Source organism: Pezoporus wallicus, unplaced genomic scaffold, assembly GCF_028554395.1.
Source record: "Pezoporus wallicus isolate ANWC-B61680 ecotype Strahan unplaced genomic scaffold, APGP_CSIRO_Pwel_v1 contig_6155, whole genome shotgun sequence".
Lineage (NCBI taxonomy): Eukaryota > Metazoa > Chordata > Aves > Psittaciformes > Psittacidae > Pezoporus > Pezoporus wallicus.
In genome coordinates this window covers 456431-472572 of record NW_026637610.1, presented here as the reverse complement: position 1 = coordinate 472572, position 16142 = coordinate 456431, and the positions used below count along the sequence as shown (strand labels likewise).

The window sequence follows — 16142 nt, the reverse complement described above, 5'->3', positions numbered from 1 at the left end:
TGGTGCCAAACTTGGTCACAAAGGCGTATTCACAGCTTTTTCCTTCCTACACATTCAGGAGTTGAAAGCCAGTTTGGTACAAACTCCCCAAAATGACTTATTCAGCAGCAGCTCGACAGCTTCCTGTTTGCAGAGCACAGGACTGGAGCTGGGGCACAAGCCCCGATATCACACACACTGCCCCTGCTCCTCCAGCTGTCCCTGAGCCTAGCAGCATATCAACCGTTAGTGATGGGGCTTGGCTTGGGCAAGCACCCCATCACCAGGCTGACCTTTTCACCTCTGCTTTTGGTTTCATCATTAGATTTGCTTTTTCTCGAGGTCACTGGTCCCTGGGACATGTTCCAGCTGTAATGAGGATCTTTCCCTCAGTAAATAATTCCTGCTCTCTCCAAGGGAATGGAGAGAATACTCAGCCTCAAGCTACTGAGCACTGAGGGCAGCCAGCTCTTCCCATTGCCAACAGCAATGGAAGCGATTATCCTCCCTGGGATCAAGAGACACAAAGTCTTGTCTAAAAAAGCTACAGGAAGACATTGGGGGAACAAGGACAAAGCTATCCTTCAGCTCTTAGGTTTATTTATAGTAAGGGAATCAGGCAAAAAGGACAAACTTTGCTCAATACAATGCCACCTTCATACTGGCACCCGCAGATCCTTCCTGGTATGCTCTCAGGTCCATCATGCTTTGGCAAAGTGTAGGAAAGACCAGGGCATAGGACTATTCAGATACTTTTCAGCTGGGAGCTGAGATCCCAGGAGTAGTTTGGGGTGGCAAGGTTTCCCTGCTGGGGATATCATAGGTTTACCAAGGAGAAGAAACCCATGGGTCTGTGCGAGCTCACAGAAAAAAATAGTGTCTGTTGAGAGCAGGTCAGTGGTGGCTTCTGGCTGCAGGGGGAGGTGATCTGGATGTTTTCTCAAGGCCAGCCTTTGGTTATGTGGTTTCTTCACAACCTGTGGCTTCAGCATGACTGCCAGCAGTATGGTTTCTCCTCTCAGCCTCCTGCACGGCCTTGTGCCGGAAAACGCCTATGTGGTGTCTGCAATCCCTGCGGCCACGTTTACAGGGAGGAACCAAGAATATCCTCATGTCCATGACATCTCCAGTATAATGACTTGCCTCTTGCAAGAGACAGCCTTTCCAAGAGCTGGAAAGGATCCCACTGCTAATGGATATAGGCATATTTCTTCCACAGGGCCGCCATCATTTCAACTCAAATGTTGTAAGCAAGCTGGGTCCTCATAGCCTTTCCCACCAGGCTGGTGGGACAAGACAGCAGGATTTCACTCCAGTGGCCCTATGCTCTTTCACAGTTGCACACACCACACTGGTAGGCTCAGAATCAGCTGGAATTATTTAATCATCAACGAGCTGATATGCTGACTGCAATGCTGCCTAATGACTGCACAGATGATCATTTGTGGCATTTCAGTGGTAAATGAACTCAGATGTGGTTTTCTGGCAGCAAGAGGACCCTTTCTGTTCCCCAAGCATTTGCTCTTTCAGCTGTGGCTACTTGTACATGAATAAAAGTGCTCACACCTAACCCTGGCCATGAACATTGCCTTGTTGCAGCAGGGATACTGGTGAAGGAGCACGGGGCTGTGGTCACCCATGCTGGGTCCCTGCAGCATCCATGGGAGTGGGACAGCCACCCAACCAAGCGAGTGCATCATTCTCTGCCACGGTGCACTCCTGAGATGAGGGTCACAGATGCCTCTGGCAGGAGCAGCAAGCACTGCTGAGGGTGGATTAGGGCAGGAATGTGGACGGATTTGACAGCTCAGACACCAGGGATGAAGGACACAGGCACTGCAGGCAGGGAGCTCAGGCACACTTGTGCTCATATCTCCTGGACCAGGCCTCCTGCTCCAGAACACAGGAGCCATCCAAGCCTTCTTAGGTTGGGATGTGTGTAGTCCTCCTTTCTGGAAATGGCCCAATCCCCACCATCATCCTTTCCATGCGGTTGCTGTGGAGAGAGTTTGGATCTAGTTACAACTGAGGTTGATTAGCAAAGGTGACTTGGTATCTTGCTCAATGGATCCACATGGTAACGGTCCAAGTCACAGGTCTGCACATATCCTTTGGGCTCATTCCATCAGCCCTACTGGCATTTGAACAGGGGCATGCAGGAGGGATCCCAGGCTATTGAGACAGAGCTCCTTGACCAGGAACATCTCCAGCATAAGCCAGCACTTTAGCCCTGGTGCTCAGCTGAGATTCACCTTCAGCATCTTACACGCAGATCATATATAACCCTCTGGCTCATATGCAGGCTGTTGCAATGCAGTGAGACTGCTGCTGCTGATTCTAAATGGACATTTCCAAGGAAAAATGCTCTAGGTAATCTGAATTCTCAGCAATCCCAGGGTTAAATCTCTCAAGGAGAAGTGGTTGAAGGATAGGAGCGTGCTAGCACAAGGCTGGGCATACTGGGGACGAGGGAAGATGGAGAGACCATGGCACCCAGTGCTGCTGACTCAGACTCAGCAATCACAAAGTCTAATATAATTTTGTTGCACATCATCACGCAAAGGAGCCATCACAGTAGGTGAGTGGTGTTGCAAGTGAGGCCAGTTTTGCACGGTATGTGCTGTATTCTTACAGCCATGATTCAGCTAAAAGGATGTTCCGCCCTGGGGCTGGGCAATTACAAATTTAGCAGCTAGAGTTATATGTCCATAAATATCTTTGTGGTAACCTTCCTCATTGCATCTGGGAAGAGCCCAGACAGGAAATCTCAGGTAGAAATGGGAAACAAAACCTCATAATTTGAGTCATCAATCATATGGTAAAGTTAGGAGAGGAGTTAGCTTGAGTACAAAGCAGCTTCTCTCTGGCAGAGCTTCTAGAAATAGAAGCAACAATTTCTTCTGGGTTTTGGTGTATCTGAGCTTTCTCTTAATTTTTCTGCTGGAAAAGGAATAAAATCTGACCTACTTCTGATCAAAAAAGCCATTGGGATCAGAATCCCAAAATAGGCCTGGTCGTAGATGCTTCCTTGGTGCCCGCTGAAGCTGGTTGTTTGGTGCAATGAGGTAATGCTTCTCTGAAATAATTTCAAACAAAGAGTTTCTGTAACCATGGCTTCAAATAAAATTATCTGCCTTGTTGTTTAGGACTAAACAGTCCATCTTAATATTGAAAGGCAGTTGTGTTTTCTGTCTAGAGCTTGAGTTGTGTCATAAATTGTAAAAACTCATGACCCTGGTAACCAAACTGATGAGGACCCACTGCTCAAAGTGAAGTCAGAATCCGAAATCAGCCCTCACAAACAGTTGTTTTTCTGGCCTTTTGAAAATAACTCTTTTCAGATGTGTGATTGGGAATTTGCCAGGCTACTCCAGATATTTCCCCAGAGGTCCAGATGGTAGCAGAAGACATGGAAAATAAGATATGTCATTCTGAAATCAGATTATTGACACTTTGCCTTGCTATAAAGTACTCTCATTGTATTCACGTAGTCTGGGTGCACAACTGTCTGTAGGCAGACAGAGGGTGTCATGCTAAGCAGAGTGACTCGTGTGGGGTTGCACGTGTCCATGGGATTGAACACATCCAGGTCCCCGAGCAGTCTGGTCTCTGTGGAGATGAGAAGCATCCTCTAAACCAGCAGCTAAAGCATTCTCAGAATGAAAACCCAATCAGCCATACGGTAAACATTAAGCCCCTGCCTCAGCCTCTTAGCAGTGTAATCCTGAGAGCTGCCCTGTGAACAACAATGCTTGAAACCTGTCACCCACTTTGGGTGACGAATTCCAGAGAAGAGGGTTTGGAAAATGTTGCCATTCAGTTTTACAATGAGGACCAGATTTTCAAGAATCCCTATGGAAAGGAAATTCCAACACATTTGGAAACTAATTTTGGAAAACAGAAATATTTCCATCCGTTTGTGGGAGAGAGGCAATACGTGTCCCACACAGAGCACTATCCCCAGCACAGCTCTGAGCATGCGGGGCTTACCACGGGCCTGGAGGACAGGGGTTCTGGTCAGCTGAGGACACCTCCCAGTGCCCAGGGACCACATGGAGATGTCCAAACAATTTCCCACCTCACATATTTGATTGTGTGTCTCTTTTCAGTCTTGAACAAATAAACGAAACAAAACCAAGCCCTGGAGAGCTTGGTTCAGTGTGTCTGGGCAAAGCCATGGTAAGCCCGGTTTGGCAGGCCTTCAGAGGAAAAGCTAAGCTACTCCCCAGCCCTCCCATCTTCTCCAACAAGAAGTTTCCAGAGCCACTCAGGACATGGACACAGGGTTTAGCAGGACGTCAGGAGCCACATGTGGAGCAGGGGGTGCCAGCAGCACCAGCAGCCCATCCAGACCTCTTAGACTTCATCACCCGTACTGGAGTTCAGCCTCTGGCTATGGTTTGGGTATTGTGGGAGGGCCTGGACTGCTCTCCGGGACCTGACTCATCTCCCTCTGTGGGATGGAGCTGGGATGGTGGGCATCCCAAAGGCCGCTGCTGGCCCTCACCTGCCATGCCCGGCTGCAGACCCCAGGAATGTTTCATGGGATAATGATAGCCCCATGGAATTTGACTGACCGCCAGGCTGCTGCATGCTGCTGCTTGCAAAACACTATTTGCGGCACCATCACCAGCCTAAACCCCAAACCACCATGCTGCAGCCAGAGTCTGCCCAATCCCCAGAAATTCCAGCAATGGATGAGGCCGGGGATTTTGCTCACACACCCACACAGGAGCTTAGAAAATGGAAAGCTAAACAGAAATGCAGAAGCTGCTAGTGGTGGTCACCCAAACCCTACCTAAGCATCCAGCCTGGAGGAGCTGTTGTCTCCTGGGACGTGAAATGCTCTGAAGGCTTTTCTTAGGAGCTTTCCCCTGGCCTTTCTGATCACAGCCTCTCTGCAGCTGATGGAGGTCTAGCCTGACACACTGTCGCTGAGCTGAAATGTGCCTGCCATGTTGTGAGGGGAACAACTCATTGTGAAATTGAGGGATCTGCGTTTCTCCAGGGATTATTCTAATTAGACACTGGCTATTTTTACCCCATATCACATGCTGGAAATACAACTTTCAAAGCAGACTGCAGCAGCCAAGCTAAATACTGTAATAACCTTGAAAAAAGGGTTAGAGAACAACAACATTTCCAGCAATAAATGCTACAGCAGAGGGACTAACTGCCATGCTTCCTGGCACAAGCTGAACAGCAGGATAGTCAGGGATGGATCTGCAACTGCTGACAGAAGCTCATGCCTAATCTGAGACCATCCACAGAGACACTGTCATACCACTGTGAATGATGGGTGGCTGAAGTCACCCAGATAACCACTGTCAAACCCTAGAAACAAATTACATTTACAACAGCTCCTATATTCATGAGTATCACTACAGCAGGTCTTGTAAATTTTCCAGCAAACTAGTGATTATGGCCAATGGGAAGGAGGCCAGTGGCTTAGTGCCCAGAGTAGCTTGGGAATCCTGGGCTCCCTCACAACTTGCACTGGGACCAGGAAGGGTCAGTACCAAGCCCTGCCTGACCACAGTCTGCAGTGCCACGATGCTGGGCAGTTCAGCAAGCCCAGGAGAGCCATGGGCCTGCAATCATCCAACAACAGTGGGCTTCATTCAGGTTTATTTTCCCTGGGCCATGTAGTGAGATCCTGTCCAGGATCCTGCTCCCTAAGCTGTGTCCTCATACTCAGAAGCTGAGTTTTGGCAAAAGCTCTGGGGAAAAAAAAATCCCTGCTTGTTCCCAAAATATCACACATGTACAGAGGGCTAGTCTGGCAGACCTCCAGTTACATGAGCACAGGTTTGGAAGGACTGGGGTTAAATTTAGCTCCAAATATATACAGAGTTTAGAGCTTGTTTTACAGATGTAGAACTCCTGCTTGGTGTAAGTCCTGCACAACATCCCCACAGCCCTGCCCTCCACCCTGGCCCTTTTCACATAGGGGCCTGGTCCTTCCCAGGGGGCACAGAAATGCTCTCTAATGCAGTCAGCTGAGCGATGGCACCACACCAGCTGAAAACCTGCATCCAGTTTGTGATATTAGATGAATTTTCTGGACAGAACAGCAGGTATGTGCCCATTCTGCTCCCCAGACCCCCAAGGACAGCTCCCTGGCACGGAGAAACCTGGAAGCACTGGTGAGCCTTCGCACCTGAGTTTCCAGTGCTGCTTGGGCAGAGAGGCTCCTTGAGAGAGTCCCTGGGGATTCCCAGATGCAAAAGCCCACAGAAGTCATCCTCCAGGGTTCTATGCATTTCACTGGGGTGAAACTTACTTTACTGTGATCACAACTACAGGAAACTGGGAATGTTAAAAATTGTCCAGACAAGTTACCCCCACTTCTAACAGGATAACATTATCTTTCAAGGCGAGTGACAGGTTTTGATCTCAGGGATGTATGAGAGGTGACTGTGTAGTCATTTGGCCTGCGGTGCATATTTCCCATACACCTCTTCAAAAACATCTGCTTGCTAATCCAAGAGCACACTTGGAAAGTCCCCAGACATGGCCTGCTGTGTGCACAGCTCCTAGGGGGTCTCTGACATAAGGAATTTTCCTGCACACATCACACATCATCCTGTACACACACACATCACCAAGCAATTCTGATATCTGATAGCATTGGGATGGATAAAGACAAAGTTTGAAGCTTTGGGGCGTTTTGTTTCACTTAGCTTCCTTTGGTCTGCAATTGCCATGCTGCTTTGGTATCTGTCCTGAGCTTTGGAAACACCAGTCCCACAGACACCAGCTGGGGAAAATGCTCCTCAGCAGGTAATTCCAGTAATCCCCTAGGGTTTTTGCTACTGTAGCCCACTATGTCAGTGCCAGTGGCTCATTTCTTTCTCAGTGTGGAATATCTCCGTATCCCAGGTCTGTGGCTGCAATCCAACGTCACTGGTCCCACATCCCAGTTTGACAATGTCCTCCTCTTTCCCCATAGCTCTGAAACTCCCTTGTCCTTCCTCTCAGCAGTCCTCAAAATAGTTTAGCTTTTTTCCACTTTTAGAGGCCAGCCAGGCCCAAAACCCATTGCAGACACAGTTTCTCCTGGCAGCAGAGACCCAGGTGCCAAAATCAGAGGATGAAGTTGGACCCTGGGAGCACCTTGCCATGCCGTGGGAGACAATTCTTCTCAAACAAGACCATGGGAGCACACTGGCATGGGAGCTTAGCTTCTCTTGTTTCTGATCAAACTGAATGCTGGGTATATACACTATCCCAAAATAGTGGGATCAGCCACGTGCGTGGTCTTCTCCTGGGAAAAGGCAGACAAACACCATGCTGCAGGATGACAGGGCAGGACAGACCAGTTACAGAAGCATTTCCTTTCTCATGATCACTCAGTTTATCTTTGATTAGAACAGGGTTTTTTTCTAAACTTTAATCAGGCTGGGAAAATAGCATGGCAGTTCCTCTAACCGTCCAGCCAACTGCTTGGTGAAAGCATTCATGAGGGCTCATCTAACCCACAGAAATTGTTCCAGACAGGCAGCACTGACTCAAAAAATACATTATATAACATCTAGTTTCTAACACTCTCAGCTGAAAAAAATAAACTCAATTCCAATAGGAACCAGTCTGTAATGAATTGTGTGAGGTGTGTAAATAGTGTGTGTAAATAACACCCTACCTGTTTGGCTGTAGGTCACTGTAGCAAACACTTCAAGCTATTGTGCTTCCCCTCCAAACCTGTCATCACATACACCACCCCAGCTGGCAAATCCTCTGTGTTTTTTTTTCCTCCCCAGATGTTTCAATCTCCAGTTTGAAGCTGACATCTGGAGAAGTGATGCTGCAGAAATGGTACACATCAGCAGGCTAAATATGGGATATGCAGAGGAAATAAAAATGTAGTGACAGAACAAAATTAATGGACTTTCAGATGCAAGTCAATAAGTGATATAGTGCCTGTCAATAGTTTCCTAATGCAAAACCAAGCAAGAAACCTTGTTATACTGAGCCCTGACCCCCCCCCCCCCAGGGGAGACATGACATCTTGCCACACAGAGTTACTGAAGAAAGGCACTCTCTCAAATCTGAGTGCCCCCATCAGTTAGCATCTCACCAGTGCCCCTCTCTACTCGTCACTCTACATCCTTCTTAAGCTGCCTCAGTCCTCTCCCATCCTTTGTAGCCATTTCTGCCAAGACAGAAGTACATGTGAAATACCTCCTCCATGGTATTTTGGGGATTTAGCTATCTCAAGAGATGAGATTGCAGGCAAAGTGGCTTATAGAGGGGAATGGAGGATGGAGGTTTCATCTGTGGGTGTTTCAGGATCTGTCTCAGAAGCTGGACAAAAATCTGAAAGGCAAAGAAGGCAGGAAGATGTCCTTCAAGGTACAGGCTCACAAAGAAAGTGACTTAATCCCTAAATTAACTTAGTCTCTCAGAGAACAGGCAACTGCTCTTTGAGCTCCACCGTGGGCAGAAAGAGCAGCTTTTCTGTGCATTCTCTGGAAGAAATCTGTACTCATCAGACTTGTGAAAGATGAACATTTCTGCTAGAGCAGCAGTTATCTTTTTGGTGAAACTATGAAGGAAACCATTGTTGTTGGGGTTTTCTTTTGCAACAAAAGGTCTGCAAAGTTGTGTGCTTTGAGTTGGGAGACATGGTGATTGTGCCTGACAGCAGCATTGGACTACTTGATCCTAAAGTCATACAGATAAGTTACTGAAGGATTTTGGTGGAACAGGAGCTCTGAGGTCTCCAGCCCAACCTCCTGCTCCTAACAGGGCTGGCTGCAGAGCTGCAGCAAGTCAGTCAGTGCCTTGCCTAGTTGAGTTTTGAAAATCCTCCAAGGATGGAGGTCCCACCGCCTCTTTGGGTACTGCCTGGTGCATAGGAACCTGAGTGTCCCTTGTTACTACCTGTGGCTTCCCATCCTTGTAACCCCTATGGGCAGCACAATGTGTGATGTAAACCCCCTTTGTCACCTCCTCCAAAGCCACTCTTGCAATGGCTCTTCACTGTGCTCTCAATTTTGTCCTTGTCTCTCTCATTCTGGATGGTGAGCAGTCCAGATGGGTGGAGAAAAAAGTGAAACAAATATGTTGGCTGCAGTAAAAAAAATGTCATTTTTTTTTCTCTGTAGACATACAGAGGAATTTGCCACCAGTTCAGAACAAAAAAGAAAACCCCAAACCCCAATTCTGGTCATTTTATTTACACAAGGAGGAATGCACGAATTCTGACTTCAAAGCATTTTTGGTTACCCTGCATCACTACAGATTTGTTAAGAGTAGAATGGGCTAACCTACAATCCCACTGAAGACACAATTGCAAGTTTGAATTGAAGTAATTACTGCAGCCCACAAAATATAGCAAGACACAGCTCCTGCTGCTCTTACAGAAATGTGTCAGCAGGGAGAAAAGAGAGATAAGTAGGAAAATGCCATGAGCTAAGCAAATGTGATAAATTTTCAGGAAATAGGAAGAAATAAATTGGGAGCTTAGCTATTTTGAAAGCTATTCCTATTTTTTTCAATGAATATTTATATTGGCTCTGTGTTCCTATCTTTCCAGTCAAAATTCTGTTTCTCACCACGTGATGATGTATTTTAACATGAGGCCAAAAGGGTTCCATATTCTGACTAAAGCACTGTGGATGTGCATATTGTACATGCATAACTTGCCTTCAGTAAGGCTGCCTGGAGAAGGGCAAGAAAGTTGCAGATCATTGCAACCAGATGTGGTGTCTATTGCAACAACCTCCTAAACTAAAATGAGAAACAAGCTTCTGTCAGGCAGCAATCCGCAGTAGGGGAAAAGGGGAAAGACAGCACAGTTTACAGTCCCTTATGGGAATGTATTTATTCCACTATGGGAATACAAACTGCTCCTAATTTCAGTTCTTGCATGTCCTCTTTGGCCCACCCATGACAGCAAGCAGATGGGGCGCAACCAGACTCAGCAGCACTATTTAAATCGGCTGCTTCGTGGGTGTCAAGACCTTTGCTTAGGGCAAACATGCTCATGGGGATTGCTAATTTCAGTATAATCACCCCAAAACTGTATAGGACTGACAGGAGGGGTTGCCTGTGCAATAGCATTGCTTGTCAGAGAAGGTGTCATGGACTTAACGTGGGTAGTCTATCCAAGGTAATTTCAAAGCTGTTTGCAGATAGGCTTTGGAGGTCCTGGAAGAGCCAGAGTCTAATCACCATCTTTTTGCCAAATTTCAGGAGCCCTTGCTCAGCACAGGTAACTCCTTAAGCACTTGATTTACTTTCAAAGCCTGTTAACAAACACTTACATAGAGATCCAGCTTATACTGCCAAGAAGTGTTGCTAGTTAGTTTGGAGGAATTACTACCTCAAAGAGAGTAAGATCCCTTAGCAAAGGGACTAATTTTTCATTATTAATTAAATCTCTACTGGGGTTTTCCCAACATAATTTTATTGCCAGGGTATGAGTTTTTTTCATTTTCTTTTTCTTATTGTTTTTTTTTAACATTCCTAAGGTAAAAGCCACAGCAAAGCTGCAACACTGACCTGCCTTGACTGAAGCAGTGGGTAAGGACAGGGATGTTACAAATGAGTGAGGACTGCAGAAAGCAGTAGTGATTTACATGCAAAAGCAAACTATACCTATATTGTATTTATGCCCCCAGACCGTTTTTTTTTCCCCTGGGAATATCTGAGTTCCCATCTCTTCAAAAGGAGGAGTTTGTTTTCAGTGGCAGTTCTTGGAACTGGAACACTAAGTCCAATGCCAACTGAAAAATTGATATGCAGAGGATGCATCCCGCTGCTTTCCAGTTACTTGAATTCTCACCCAGGAGCTCAGGCTGCCTGTGTTTGTCTGAGAAACACTGCAGCATCAAATAGTCACATCAAACCTGAGGGATTTGTTTGAATGCAGATTTGAGGGTTCAAGAACCCTTCTTTTAAATAGGATCTCAAGAGATAAAATGGAGATCCTTCATGTTTAAGTTGCTCTTTGAGCAGTGGAACAAAGTAGTTTTCTAGGCTCCTGTGCCTCACTTCCCTTCCTTTCCACAATCACCTGTCTCCAGTTGTCCTCCTGAGGAGCTCGCAATGCTGGAGCTCCCCTGTTCCCCGCACCACACCACACACCATCTACCTCCATAAGCAGCGTGCACTGGCAGGCCAGTACATCTGTGCCTATCACCTAGAACACTTCAAACAGTGTAGGGAGTTGCTGAGCACATTCTTGCTTCTTTTTGTAAGAAAGGACATGATTCCAGATCTTTCCCCTCTACACAGAAACTAGGTTTTATAAAATCTACAGATTCAAAAGGGAAAGAAACAATATGAGCCCATAAATTTTCTTACCCTGGGAAAGAAGGTTAAAAGGGAAACATAACAGCAATTTTAGTTACAATGACTAAACACCCTAACATAAACCCCAACAGAGGGGGTGTCTGTCTCTTGTTCTGGCTTGTGAGCCCTAAAATGAAGCTCTGTCTTTCAGCACTTCTAATAATTCTTTTAATCTATGAGGACAAGCAAGATGGAGTTACAAATCACTGGGAATATAATTAACTTGCAGTGAATGTAGAGCTAATCTTTTTGTTGGCAGCACTGTTCCACAGGCAGTAAAGCCTTTCTCAGATTGGGTTCTATGTGCCAATAGTTCTGGTCAATGATTATCCCTTGCAAAAAGCTTGTGACATACTCCCTCCAGTCACCTGTTTACATCCCAAATGTTCTCAAGTTCTGCTATTTCAAGCTTAACTCTTGTGACCTTAGTCAATGATATTCAATCCAAGCCTCCTTACCATATCCTGCAAGGCAAACAACTCCAGGTCAGTTTTAGTAACCAGTGCTATGTCATGCCTGTGGTCAATGACTCCAAATATGCCCACGCCCATATGTTTCCTAAATTTGGATGTCTGTGATAGCAACCAAAAGGGTCTGGGTGGGCTGTCTTGTTTCACTGACCATTTGGAGCCTTTTTTCTCTTTGTACACTTTCTTTCACCTTCTGGGCATTGCCTGAGTGAATTTAGATTTACTGTAAGAGATCAGCTAAGCAGGATAAGCAAAACAATTGTGACTCCTGCACAGTGTCTCCAAGAGCTGGATGAGTCAGATAACAGATCCCCCGAGCAGAGATATCTACCTCCAACAGCAGCCAGTTGCAAAAGCTCATAGACCATATAAAAACAAGTCAAGTATACAGTCATATTCCTCCTAAATACTCCACCAGAGCCACTGGTTTGCGGCTCAGGGACTTCCTGAGTTAGAGATGGTGTGTCTTTTTTTAATAGCCTGGGCAGACTTTTCTTCCTGGTATTCCCTCAAAAGGTTCTTGAACCCCCACAAATTTTAGTACCCAGAGTGTCCTATGGAAATAAGATACTCAGTCTATGTGTGAATGTCTCTTTCTTTTTGATCCTGCCACTTTCTAGGCCACTTTCTTTCCTTTTCAGTCTTTGTTCACCCTCCCCATGCCATGCTTTGTAATAAGCATCTAAGAGAGTGACTGGGACCCACTCAGTACATAATAATTTCTGGCCTCCCTTGGAAAATGCTTTGTTGTTTTCCCAGGGGAGCTAGTGAGTAGGTGACCAGTCTTTCTTGCAGTACACTCATACAATACAAGCACAACTTTTAAAAGTTCCCTTTCAGCAGCTCTTCTGTATTTACAAAGGGCACAGAATGATTCCTGTAAAAGCAAATGATCATCAGCTCAACTGCATCCTAATTTGAACATTTTTCATCTGGTATGAGACATTGGTGGAGCTTATCTGAACAAATGCTAGCAGCTGGCATGCTGACATTGCACAGGATGCAGAAAACCAGTTATTCCTCAGTGTGTTACCCTGACCTCAGCTTTGCTGATGCACCTCATTTGTGCCTGTTTCTCCTCTTACTGCTCTAGGCTATACATGTCAAAGGTGATCTGCTGTTCCGTATAGAGGGTATGGACAGGGTAACAGCAGCACATGGGAGAAATGTTCATCTCAGTCAGTTCAGGGAGCTAGTTTAAGCACAGCTGCTACAGTGGAGGGGAAACCACTCTGAAGGAGAGAGGCAAGAATAAGTGGCTGGGGGCAAAGAGCCAGTGGAACTTCCTGAATTGGTTTTTCCCCTGCATCCAGCGCATTCTTAGCACTCTCAGCAGAGGGGCAGTGCTGGACACGGCTAACAGCTCTTAGGCTTGCAATGCTTTGCCTCTACATACTTGCATATGTGTACATATGTAGAGTCATATGTGTACACATACATACATATATGTACACACAAACCCCTGTCACTCTCATGTATACCATTTTTCTGTTCTGACTGATCTTTAAGGCATGCTTGCAGTACAACTTCTCTTGATTTAGAAAATACTGAATAAGCTGCCACTAACACCTTCAGAAAAAGAAACTACCATGCTTAAAAAGCTTGGCTGATTGCTTGGGCAGCCCCATCTCCTGCCTCCCAGCCTCCTACTAGTTCAGCCAAGCCCTTGCTCTCAGTCTCCAGCTTCCCACTGCTCCTGTCCCATGCAGCTAGGGGAGACCCCCAGGCATGGCTGATCTTATGGCACCACCAAAACCAGCTTCACTGGGGATACCATGTAAGCTATCAACCCTCCAGACATAGTGAGAAGAGCCCAGCAGCCAGCAGCCTGCCCTGCCCTCTCGGTTTCCACGTTTGTTTCTCTGCACTGAGCAATCCTGTGCAGCCAAGCATTTCTGTCTTGTCACAGAACAAAAACCCAAGAAAAACCCCTCAGTAGAATCCATTAATATGTTAATAAATAGGACTTGCCTGCCCTCTCTGGTCCAGAGCTGAGGCTCCCAGGAGGTCTGTTAATTTACCATGTTTTCCTATTACATGCAGTGCGCTTGGTTGGATTTTTTTCACCCCAAGTGTAAAGTGGGTGGAATGGTATCCACCATGGATGTCCACCATGGATGTCACCAGATTCAGAATAAACTATAAACATCTGCTTACATAATGAGATGAATGGGCTTAGTTCACAGAACTAGACATTTGATCTGTGGCTCAGCTTGGGTGCGGGAGATCCCAAAGCAGCTGTGAGCACCTCTCCCTTCTAGTAGCTGGTTAGTTCTAGTACTAATTTGAGGGTTGTGTGCACCTCCAACAGATGCTGATTGGAAATAGCTCCAAATAAGACACCAGCAGTTGAGGATAAGTAGGAAAGAGCAGCCAATACTGGATGTCAGGAGAGGCCAGGAGTGGATGTCATAAAACCCTGTGCTGTTTGGAGCGCTTTCATCCCGGGAATTCCTCAGTAGTTGGCTCATGAAATGCTGCAGCTGTTTTGGAAATGTTGGTAAGAGCAGTGTGGCCACGTGAAGTGGCTGGTCAATGGCTGTCAGTGGGGAGCTCCACATCCCTGTCTAGCTGGACAGGTGAGGCTTTCAGCAGATACCGCTGAAGCTTGATTTGCTCCCTTACCCAGAGAAAAGTTGAGAATTTGCCCCTTTGGCTTTCTCCTACTCCCATGCTGATCTGCTATCCTCACTGTAGAATGATGGAGAGTCAGCAGTCTGTATATCCTGGAAGCTGTAGGGAACCACTCTGCAAACACGGTTTCTGCTCCAAGAAAAGCCCAGAGCACTGTATGCATGCATTGTGCCACGGAGGCCAGAGACTCCAAAAGCCAGATTCCCTAAGCATGGATTCCAAGTCACTCCTCTCACATTAAAAATAAAAAGAAATAAAAAAGTTTTTGTGCAGTTTTTGTGAAACTTTGATCTTCCCAAACAGCTTTTACAGGAGGCTATTTTAGGTGCTGATTCTGTAACAGTAAAGTTATTGGACACATGATAAACATGGCTTAAGCTGTCGCTTGGAGCAATTCACATTCCTCAGGTGCTAAAGGCTTTAAATACTTCCTTTGGGCATGAAATAGATCTGCTGTCAAAGAAGCCAGCATTCCTGACAGTGGCTGTCCTACAGACTCCCACAGGAGAAAGTCTGCGGAGCTGAACTAGTCTGACCCCAGGAAATCCTTCCCACATCTCTCATTCTTGCTTGGTTTCTCCTTTAATTTTCAGAGTTTGCTGAAAGGCTGTTTGATGGTTGCTTATCTTCCTTCCTGTGCACTTTCTTGGTCTTCCTCTCTTATATTAATACCACATTAAAGCTGGGATGTGAACCATGCAAGTTAGGAAGTCCAAGATGCTCTTTCAGAGACACTCAGTCAACACTGTTAATGATTTCTATCAACTTCCTTTGTTGTCTTTGCTAGTAACACAAATGGCTGGTTGCAGACTAGAGGTAAAGGCATTTATGCACCCAGCAGGTAGCATCTCTCCAGGGAATCCTAACTCTTGTGGGCCTATCTTTGTCCATATAAACTAAAAATTCATTCAGAGATCTCCAACTGATTTTTCAATAACTTTAAAACATATGCATGTTTCCTTCCTTTTCTTTTTTTAACACTGCTACAGTGTTATCATGCTTTACAACAATGATTTAAGGGCTTTTCAGTGTTGGTGTTGCTTTGGGTTCCAAAGTACATTAGCTGTTTCTTCACAGTCTAAAAAAATTACTATTGTGTAACAAACTCTGAATTTGCTCCATTTATGGTTGGGTTGGGGATTTTTTTACATCTTATTAAACAGAGAAAAATTTGGGAATTCTGGCTTCAATTCACAGTGTACAGGAACATCAAAGCTTTTATCCAGCTTACTCTTATTTGAGCTCACACTGGTGTGTTGGTCCCCATTTCTGCCTCCATAAGAACACCCTTAGCCACTTGTACACTTATCTGCACCTCCAGAGCTGCTAAAATTTCAGTCTGTAATTTATCCTTCATCCTAGCAAATTCATGAATGGGGTAGACACCAAGTGCTCCTTCCTTGCATTGCTGGCTTCTGGCTGGCACTGTCCTCGCTGCCGTTAATCAGTATTTTATTATACTAACGGGAATAAATCCATCAGACTTTCACTTGTACCCTTCGTGCAAACACTTGTTTATGAATCAACAGCCCTAACTGCATGTCTCCACAAAGTTGCAGAGAAAATGGTATTCTGGCCCCGTTTCGACCACATGCTCCATCTGGTTACAAGCTGAAGCCAAGTTCTTTTTCCACAGGCCAGACACTTCTTACTCAGGGAACTGAGGGAATAATTAATGCAACTTTCTGTAAAGCCAGCTTGTGACCATTCGTATTCACCCGAATCCATATTCACCCCTTTATTTTTCTGAGTAGGATTAAT

The 16142-nt window shown here is 45.8% G+C and overlaps 1 long non-coding RNA gene across 1 annotated transcript; it reads right to left on the bottom strand.

The window, feature by feature from the left end:
• Positions 1 to 1346: 1346 nt before the first annotated feature.
• On the bottom strand, positions 1347 to 14619 carry LOC130597767 (uncharacterized). The gene is made up of 2 exons (XR_008971859.1): positions 13905 to 14619; positions 1347 to 1975 (listed from the first exon to the last, which is right to left on the bottom strand). It is a non-coding gene; the product is annotated as an uncharacterized LOC130597767 (long non-coding RNA).
• Between the last annotated feature and the right edge of the window lie 1523 nt (positions 14620 to 16142).